Source organism: Nannospalax galili, unplaced genomic scaffold (assembly GCF_000622305.1).
Source record: "Nannospalax galili isolate Female #2095 unplaced genomic scaffold, S.galili_v1.0 scaffold1173, whole genome shotgun sequence".
NCBI classification, from domain to species: Eukaryota; Metazoa; Chordata; class Mammalia; order Rodentia; family Spalacidae; genus Nannospalax; species Nannospalax galili.
This window is the reverse complement of record NW_008331991.1, coordinates 189,134-199,092: the sequence shown is the minus strand read 5'-3', so window position 1 is coordinate 199,092 and position 9,959 is coordinate 189,134. Positions and strand designations below refer to the sequence as shown.

The window sequence follows — 9,959 nt, the reverse complement described above, 5'->3', positions numbered from 1 at the left end:
TTAGCTCTTCCGTTTCAAGTAAAAGCAGCATGAAGCTTCTGCCACAGCTGGGACCCGGAGATCTGCTCATAGACCTGCTTCCCTGGCTCTGCTACGCTTTTACAGCACCCCTAAAGCATGCCTAGAGTTGAGGCTCATCAAGGGAAGGTTCCACCAGCTTCTTAGGCATCCGTTCCCATGTACCACAGCTCTCTTTTTCAGAAAGATCAATTGTTTTTAACACCTGTGTTCTATAAAGGCTACCATTGCTGATGGGAGAAATGTTCTGATGATTTTTAAAAGGAATATTACAGTAGAAGAACTCAGCCTGCCTAGATTGGGCTTCTCCTATCATTTCCTATTTGGGGCTTTTTAAAGACAATTGACAGCCAACTTAAATTACTGCAAGAAAAACAAAGCGGGGGGAGCTGAATAGGGGCTGTGGCTGCAGGACTGGCTTGAAACTACTAAAGTTCCTGTGGGATCAAAGAAGAATTTTACAAGAACATAATGGATGGAGAAGAGAAAACCTATGGTGGCTGGGAAGGCCCTGGGACCATGTATCTCAAGTTAATGTCTTCTGATGGGCATGAATTCATTGTAAAAAGAGAATATGCATCAACTTCAGGGACAATAAAAGCATGCTGCGTGGGCTGGGTGAGTTTGCTGAAAACAAAACCAATGAGGTCAATCTCATGTGTTCTCAAAAGTGTGCATGTATTTCACCTACAAAGTCCTACAGCTCCACTGAGATTCCTGAATTTCTGATTACACCTGAAATTGCACTGGAACTACTGATGGCTGTGAACTTCCTAGATTGTTAAATAAAATAAATTAGAACAAACTGTTAATTTTTTCAGTATTTGACTCCTGTATCTCAGTTAGTAATTTTTTCATATATAGCATGTTGCCTGTATGTAACTGAACTATAAAGTTAATTGCAAAACAGATTATCTTCTGTTCTTTTGCATAGCAGAGTTGAAATTTGTTTGCTACATCAACAAATTAAGGATGTTTTCACAAGCTGAGAAATAAATGCTGATTTGTAGATAGTTTTGCTTTATCCTTTGGATATGACTTGTAAAATTATAATAATGATATACCAAATACCTAAATGTAAGCATAAAAGAACAGGTAAATATGGGGCTAAGTATTATGTTTTGGTGTTTTTTTTTAAGAACCAGTTCCGATCTTAGAGCCACTGATAGCATTACTAGAGTTATGCAAATAATTATGTGAAAAACATGTTTATAACTTAGCCAAAACATTGATTTTTATAACCCAAAAACTAAAAATTGAAATTTCTTATGTGTTTTTTGATAAACTGCAGTATTGTTTAAGTGCATTTTACATTTTGTTTATTGCTACAATTTAAGAACCATATTTAAAAGCAATTTTGGAAGATTACCAGGTACAACCTTTGAAATAGTAGCTGTTTGAAATACAGGCAGATGGTCAGTAAATGACTTGGGAGCTCCTGTATGCTGCAGCCCAGAGTACTACTTCCATTCACTAGAAAGCTTCCTTTGCAATTTTCAGTCTTCATGGTCCCTTGAGATGCCACTTCCACTTGTTTAAATGTGTCTTTAAAACACAGTTTGTTTCATCTAGATTTTAAAAACTGGACCTTTCTGAATTGTCCCAGTCTTCCTCCATCTAATGAGAATGCAGTAAGATAAGAGAAAGGGAGCGATGCAGTGGAAATGGTGTGACGCACCCAGGTGTGCTACCAGAGCGTGTGTTCTGTTAAATGCTACTGAATTCAGATTCCTAAGAAAGACATTCAGCTTTTAGAGCAACCAGACAAATCTGAAAAAGTTTATGAGCATCTCTGCTTGGCACAAGAGAAGGCCTCGAACTGGATACAGTAGTTTGGTAGAACAACACTCACGGTGACCGGCTTAATATAAACCAGTTTTCCTGGAAACTGCAGAAATCAAAGAAATTCTAAACATTGTGCTTTTCAGCATACTAAAAGGTTGTGTAGACTGCGTATTTTAGTAACTTAAGGTTTATTGGCATATACTCTAGTATAGACAAATATATAAGTACAAGAACTGAGGGCAGAGCTCAAAGGTAGTACTTAACGTATGAGGCCCTCCTATCAATCTTTAGCTAACCGTTGCAATTCCATACCTAAATGATGGATTTCAAAAGGCAGTACCTAGAAAAAATTAACTTGGAAAAGTTTTTTTTGTTTGTTTTTGTTTTGTTTTGTTTTGTTTTGTTTTTTTACTCTATGTATTAGGTCCACAAGAACCTTAAGTTTAAGACATAAGGTAAAATTACAACACACTAGGAAAATTTGTAAACATGCAGCAAATGTTACTTTTGTGTTAATAAAGGCTGTATTGACTGAAAAAAAAAAAGTAACACGTTGGCTTATATAATGCAACTCCTGGAGCTGTTCAGTGTTAAGGGAACAATAAAAGCTATTCAGAATGTCCTCAGAGATCTGTCTCTCCTTTTCTACCTTGTTCTGCTTGCTATTAATGTTAGTCTTTGGAAGGTATTTGACTCAAAACACCTGACCTCAGATGGTCACCTCTCTCCTCCCAGAGTTCTCATTAGATCCATTACAGATAGGCTTATTCCCCTCCTCTCCATGCATTCCCAACTAAGAGATGTAAATACAAGAAACAGTAACCAAGCCAGGTATAGTGGCACACCTGTGATCCCAGAACCAGATCAAACCAAACCAGGCCAAACCCCAAAGCAAAGCAAAGCCCCAATAGGAAGTAAGTGATCAATGTTCTGTTTCCAATAAAAGGAACTAAGGAAGAACTAGGACTCAATATCACACATTGAAGACAGAAAAAGTGAGAGAGAGAGAGAGAACAACAATAAAAACACAGCAAAGTTTAGTCCTCCAGTAAAACAAGTTTAGAGGTGTTAAGAAGGTTTTCTGTTTCTTCCCCTACCATTTTGAAGAAGGTGAGTCCTGAAGAATTAACCCTACTTTACTGACCCTTTATTTCCAGGCAGAGAAGACAGAAAGCTTAGACCAACTTTAAATAGGGAATATTGTAGACACTTATCTTGCCAATTACCAAATGTGTCCCAATGATGAACCACACCAGTGACTTGGGGAAGAGGTAAACAGAGCTGCGTAGGCAGGCGTAAGGTAAGAACACAGTCACCAACATGTCTGCAACTCTTGGACTCAGCATAATTTTGACACAGAAATAAAAGACTTAATTTTTCCTTATTTGAGGCTACAAGATCATAAAGGAGCTAAGGGAGTCCCCTTCCCACAGAACAGACTGGGAGACAACTTAGTGTGAAGGCCCATCCCCACAATGAGCTTGCTGTCCTGGGGTTGGCTGTTCCTCTGACCTCACTGTACCCAACCCTCAAAGGAAGCAATTGGCCTCTGGAAGTATTACTCTGTGGTTGCTGCTAGCAGCCACATTCTGCCACATAATCACATTTTGAATTTGTTCATTAGCTTCAGGAATGGCATTTCCATTTCAATGTCAATGGCATTTCACATTTAATGGGGAATAAAACTATTTCAAGTATATCTATGAAATGTATATTTCCAGTAAACTTTCGATCTCTTATCTACTCTTTGTCATCTCAGTGACTAGCATACGTACTTAATCCACTTCACAAACTAGCTTCTCCCATCTCAGTGTCACACAGTGCCCATCTCTAATGGGTCTCAGCCAAAGGTTCTTGTTGAACACACTTGGCCCTCTTGCTCTGCAAACAACCAGCTTTCCACTTTTCAGTCATAAGAATTCTTAATTTCTCTTTCCTTTGTCCAGAATTCAGTATTCTCTCACTGTCCTTACCCCCTTCTGTCTCAGAAGAGCCCCCAGAAGATACCTCACATTGCTAACCTCATTCTTGCCATTTGCTCTCTCACTATCACCACCTGACCTCTCCCCAGTCTCTTGCAGCTTAGAAATATGCTCTGACCTCTCCCCCATGAAAAAGCAAAGAATTCAATGAGAAAAAAACACAAAACAAAACAAGTTTTTCTTCAGGCAACCTCTTATTTTCTCTTTCCCATAATTACCATTTTGCTAATACAGCCATCTTGTCTGTTCTTGGCTTTGCTTCTCATTGCAACTTGGTTCCATGCTGTTGTGTCTCTTAATTCTAGTCCTCAATCCATTCTTCATTCTTTTTAATTTCTCATGGGGACAAACTGTTTTAGTGAGCTTTGTGTTACTGAGACAAAATACCTGAGATAAACAACATATAAGGAAGAAAGTTTTATTTGGGGTCATGGTTTCAGTGTTTCTGTATGTGGTTTGCTTTAGGCTGTTTGTAGTGAGGCAGAGCACTGTGGAAGGAGCAGGTGATAAAGTAAAGCTGTTTAATCTCATGATGGCCAGGAAGCAAAGAGAGAAAGAAATGGACTGAGATCCCAAGATCCCCTTTAAGGGCATGCCTCCAATAACTTCATTTGACTAAGCCCCACCCCCACTACCTAAAGATTTCACCATCTTTCAGTACTGCCACAGGCTGGTGACACATGAGCCTTTGGGGACATTTCAGACCTGTATCATAACAGTTATCTTGCAACCATTTTGTTTATTACTTAGTGAAGACCTAACACACCTGACACTAATTAATAAATCTCTTTGATACTGTTGTCAGTGCTATGATCTCACATTCTTTGGGCTTCTGGAACATCACGTAGCTCTGTGTTTCCTCCTCACTGTTTCTGATCCTTCTTACTCTCCCTAATTTCTACCTATTGAATGCAGACATTCTCCAGAATTTTAATTAAAGAAATTTCTGAGATACCCTAAGTTTAATCATAGAATAAGGGGTGAAGACATAACTGAAGTTAAGGGCCAAACAACAAGCCTGTTCTACCTTCCCAAATGCATTTTGGAACTCAAATGCATGATGTCTGGTGTTTAATCACCATGACACCATGTCTGGCCTGACAATCAACCCTGAGCAATCCAGAAACAAGAATTTTTCTTTATATACTCTCCTCCTATCCCAGAACATTCCCCACCCCTCTCCTCTATAAGCACTGTAGATTTGATGTAAAAACAAAAAACTTATACTTTCCTTTTCCAGTTTTTCAAGATAAACATGCTTGTAGCTCTTGGGTCTTGTTTATATTCTCTGAGTATAAAAGCATTATTATCAAGATTTCAGATTTTACTTCTTTGGCATATTTTGAGCTAATATTTTTAAGAAGCTACAGACAACAAGTGTAGTTTGAAAACCTATCCTTCCATAAAATAAATTCACCTCTCAAAAGGAAATCTGTATGAGTAAAATATCTGCTAGGAGATAACCAAAGGGATTTTCATCTGCCTTTCAGGATGATCTTTGGTATAACATTGCCCATCACAATACCAAAGCTTCCTTCCCTTCCTACAGTTCAGGGTGCTGCATAAGCTTCAATTGTCGGGAGCCATGCTTGACATAAGCATTGGAAATAAGTAGAGTGCCACATTAAGAGCTTTTGAGCTCTCTGCTTCAGCGGTCTGAGCCGTCAGGCTGTGCCACCATAATTAATTAGGTCTCCTAGAAACTTAGTTTCGGTTCGGTCTTCAGGCACTGGAGTTGGTGAGGTAATGCAGCAACATGCTGCGTCCATAGTTACTTTCTGTTAGTAAAATATCCATGGTGATTCCTGGGTGATTCCTTGGTTACCCCAAATCTCATTCCTATATAAAATCTGTGTTCCTCACAACAAGGAGCTTCCTGTGATCACTCACCTACCTGTAAGACTCTTCCTTCTAATAAATTCATCACATAACTTCAAGACTTTTGTCTTAGTTTCTTTCTTGTTGAAGACCCAAGCCTGGTGGGCTTAGGGGGCATTCAACAAATGGTGCCCAATGTGGGGCACGAGAGGCTCAAAAGACCCCTGACTCAAGTAAGTACGAAGGAACAGGTAAGTATGATTTTATTAGGTAAGTATTTTCTCTTCCCTTCTTTACTTCAATATATTTTTTATAGTTATGGGTTACAAGTTTCTAGAGTACAGATAGATAACTGTCTTCAGATAGTTGTAAAGTTTGGTTCATGGTGTCCTGATATGAGACCTTTAGATTTTCACGTATGGCGCAGAGTCATAATAAAAGTGAAAAAGGGGTTTCAGACAAGAAAAGCAGTTTCACTTGACTTCTGGGCTATTTGGACACTTGTTAGAGCATTTGTTGAATGCGGGCCAAGGAAATTGTGTCTAAGCCAGCTTTTTCTTACATCTAGGAGGGTGATTAATCTTTATAAAATTCCTGAGGAGTTGAGGCGTAAAGTCTTAGAGCAAGTTTGCAGAGTTTTTTATTCAGAGTTTCCTCCTCGGAGATTGATGGCTCAGACAGCTAACTTTAAATGCTTTCGCAGAAAATCAGACTTAGATATTAAAAATGGCCACATTCTGAGACTGACTAAGCATAATGATGAAAAAGAAAACAGGGAAAGATCAGAGGGTGTGCTGTCTTTTTACTTTGTTGCCTAAAATGTTTTTTGCCTGCTACTTCTTGCTTGTTTCTTAGAATCTTTCGCTGCTTTGAACTGCTGTTTAATTTGTTTCTGTTTGCCTTCTTGAAGTAACTTGTGGATAGGATGTAAATGTGAGAAGCTGACTCTGGACAGAAACTGGTCCTTTCTCTTCAGACTTATGCTAGTTCTCACAAGCACTCTGTTCTCAAGAATTTTCCAGACCCTCTGACTCTGAAAGGAACTGAGAACAGCCTGCATGTTTTAGTGCCTTGGCATGCAGGATTTTATCTGGCTAAAAAGGCTTCCACCTCAGGGGTCAGTCTCCTTTGGTCCCTTAAAGGTTGACCCAGATCCAGATCAATCAGGCTTGGCCCTGCGAGAGCAGGATTGGAAGATTCAAATTCCGCTGCAGGTTGATCCAAGAACGTTGAGAACAGCATGAGGGCTGTTCAGAACGCTGACCAGGGCTGTCTGCAGCGATGCTTTGGGACGTAAAACTGGCGTGCCCACGCAATGTCGACACTGTGCTTTTGCAGATCTGCATCGGCTGCCATTCCCGACATGTTTCATTTTAATTTGGCATGTTGGTACCACTTAAAAATTTCCCTCAATTGTGTTTTGGGCCTGGTAGGGCTTTGTCTTTGAAAAATGGCATTGTTGCAACTTTCTTGTGTGCTCCTTCCCAACAGCACAGGTCGGTGGCTCAGGTGTGGGAGGTGGCATCCTGAGCTCTCTGAACGAGTGGCTTGTGGCAGAAGTTACTTGTGGTGAGTTTTTCTTTGAAGTACCTTGTGTTCAAATTTGACACCTAATTCCATTTTGGATCCATTAATTTTAAAAGACATCACTTCTTTCATGCACACAAAAATTAGTTTACTGATACCAGTTACAAATTTTCTTTGACTTGTTTGTCCCACTTCCCATGTTGTTTGTTTGTGTATCCATGGATGCCTGTTCTCAAAGCGTGTGTGTTGGAGCTCCTTAGTGCAGCCTTTAAGGTTGCTAACAACTGGTTGCGTTCCAATTCGGGTAACCAAAATAGGGCCTATTGTGTGTCTTATATGTCTTATATATTGATTGTTGTACATGTTAGATTGATTATGTAGATACTGTAATTTAAGTTTTCTCAGTCTTGTATGTCTCTTAAATTAGTAACTCTGGATCCATCAATTTCAAAGACATCATTTATACTGTACACACTTCTATATTTGAAGTTTTAATTTAATCAACTGGTACCAGTAACTAAAATTACATTAATAAAATTATACCTGTGATGTACATCTCAAAAAATTTTTCTTTAATTTGTTTAAATTTAATTGTTAAGTTTGTCTAAGTTTCTATAGATACCTGTTCTCACTTTGTTGTTCTGCAATTTGTTTATGTTACCTTAGCGACCTGGTGACTACTTGTTTCTAGATGTTTCTAGAATAGGATAGTGGTTCTGTATTAATTTGTTGATTGTTGCCTTGGAAACTTGTTTGGTATAGGTAATTCTTTAATTTACAGGTGCTGTCACATACTTCTACAAAGCTTCAAGGAGGAGACATTATCAATACTATTTTTCACAAAGGAGTAAATATGGGACAAGTCAATAGTCGCTTGCCTTTTGTCTCTGTGCTCAAAACTATGCTTGAGGTAAAAGGTGCTGCAGTGAGCTCAAAAAATTAATTGACTTTATAGATTTTGTTGAAAAGGTTTGTCCTTGGTTTTCTAAATATGGTACTTTAAATATAGAGACATGGCAACAAGTGGAAAAAGAGTTGCAAGATTTTTATGACAAGGAAGGCCCCTTGAAAGTTCCTATCGATGCTTTTAGTCTTTGGACTCTAATTCGAGATTCTTTGAGTTCCCAAGCAGAAACAGAAAGAACCTCAACCAAGTGTGAATTAAATTATGTTGCTCAACCCTCCACTCCCCCAGGAAATGACAAAGATGATGTTTTGAGCTTGTTTGATGCTTTGCAAGATAAAGTGGATGGGGAATCTGATTTACTTAAGAAAGTTTCTTCTTTAAAATTTCAAATAGCTAAGGGATTTACAGACCAAATGAAACAGGTGCACAACCGATTTCAAATTTTTAACAGGAATTTCCTGTCTGATTATCTTGGGCTTTGTTCTGCTGTTGGGCCTTCTTATACACAGAAAATAGCCATAACTGCTGCTTTGCAAGCCAACTCTATGAAATATATCATATTTCAACAGCATAGCAAGAAAAGATGTTTTACATGTGGACAAAAAGGGCATTTTCAAAACAACTGCCCTCGCAGCAACTCAGAGTTCAGAAAGAAACAAGATCCTGCGATTTGCCCTCGCTGTAAACAAGGATGGCCTTGGGCCATCATAGGTCGACACGAGATCTACACGGTGATCCTATCTCAGGTAACAGAAGTAGGGGCCAACCTCGGGGCCCAAAGCAATGTTTCTCTGAGCAAATTCAGCCTACACAAAACTAGATCTCGGTTCCTCCATTTCGCAGTGGTAACTTCACATCACTTTTGCTGCTTTCAGATTCTTATAATTCCTTTTAGCAATTGATTGGCTGTTTTAAACCTCTGATGCCTGGGGCATTGCCCTGGCTAATTATTCAGGTTCTAATCATTATCTTAAACATAAGCTTCTACAAATTTTTCAAATCAACTTCATGCTGTTACTTTATTTCAAAACTTTCCAGACCAAGAGTTTAATCTTTATCCTGATAGTTGTTATATATTTACTGCTTTATGTCTGTTGGAAACGGTTCCTGTTAGGTGTCTGTTCAACACAACTATTTCTCCTAAGGTTGGTGATATAGATTTCCAAACAAGCACCAATACCAATTTTAGTAACTTCAAAATTTTCTGTATGTTTAACTTGCTTCCTTTGTTATTTGTTTTTGTTTCCTTAGATATTTATTCTCAGTTTTTCTATGTTCATCACATATTTGTTCTCTGTTTATGTTATTCTTCACTTCCCCTGCTGGTTACCATGGCACTTACATTTGTTTCATTTTACCTTGGTTACTTACTTTGTATTATATAGGGTTGCTCTTTTCCTTGCTTAAGATCATTCCTGTATGGAACATCTACTTGTCTTCTACCTATTGAAAGCACATTGGAGTCTGCTCTCATTTACGTCTTAGTAAATTATAACTTACTTGCTTATTAGATCGACGTTAACACTTTAACATAGAAATTGTTTGTACTAAGTTGTGTTTTCTTCTAGCTGTGTTCTATTGCTTTTTAACTAATTTTTATTCAGGTGCCTTCTGCGATTTTCTTATTCCTTTGCTGTAATTTATTTTATTGATTTTTGGACTTTATTAATTTTTTTTTAATTTTTTTTTACAATTAAAGTTACAGTTTTAACAATATGTAAAATATTACAGTAATTCAGATTTTTTGGCATAATGATTACAGATTTGATAAATACATTTTATATCTCATAATAGCGATGAGGATTATACAAAAGCTATTAAAACAATTATGAGAATAAATTCTATCGTCACTTAAATATCTAAAGCTATTTTCCTTTGCGTTCTTCCAGAATGATTTGTTCTTATTCTTTACCTTAATTTGA

General features: G+C 38.0%; 1 pseudogene; it reads left to right on the top strand.

Moving 5' to 3' along the window:
• Positions 1-489: 489 nt before the first annotated feature.
• LOC108490515 lies at positions 490-803 on the top strand (annotated as a pseudogene).
• Positions 804-9,959: the final 9,156 nt, after the last annotated feature.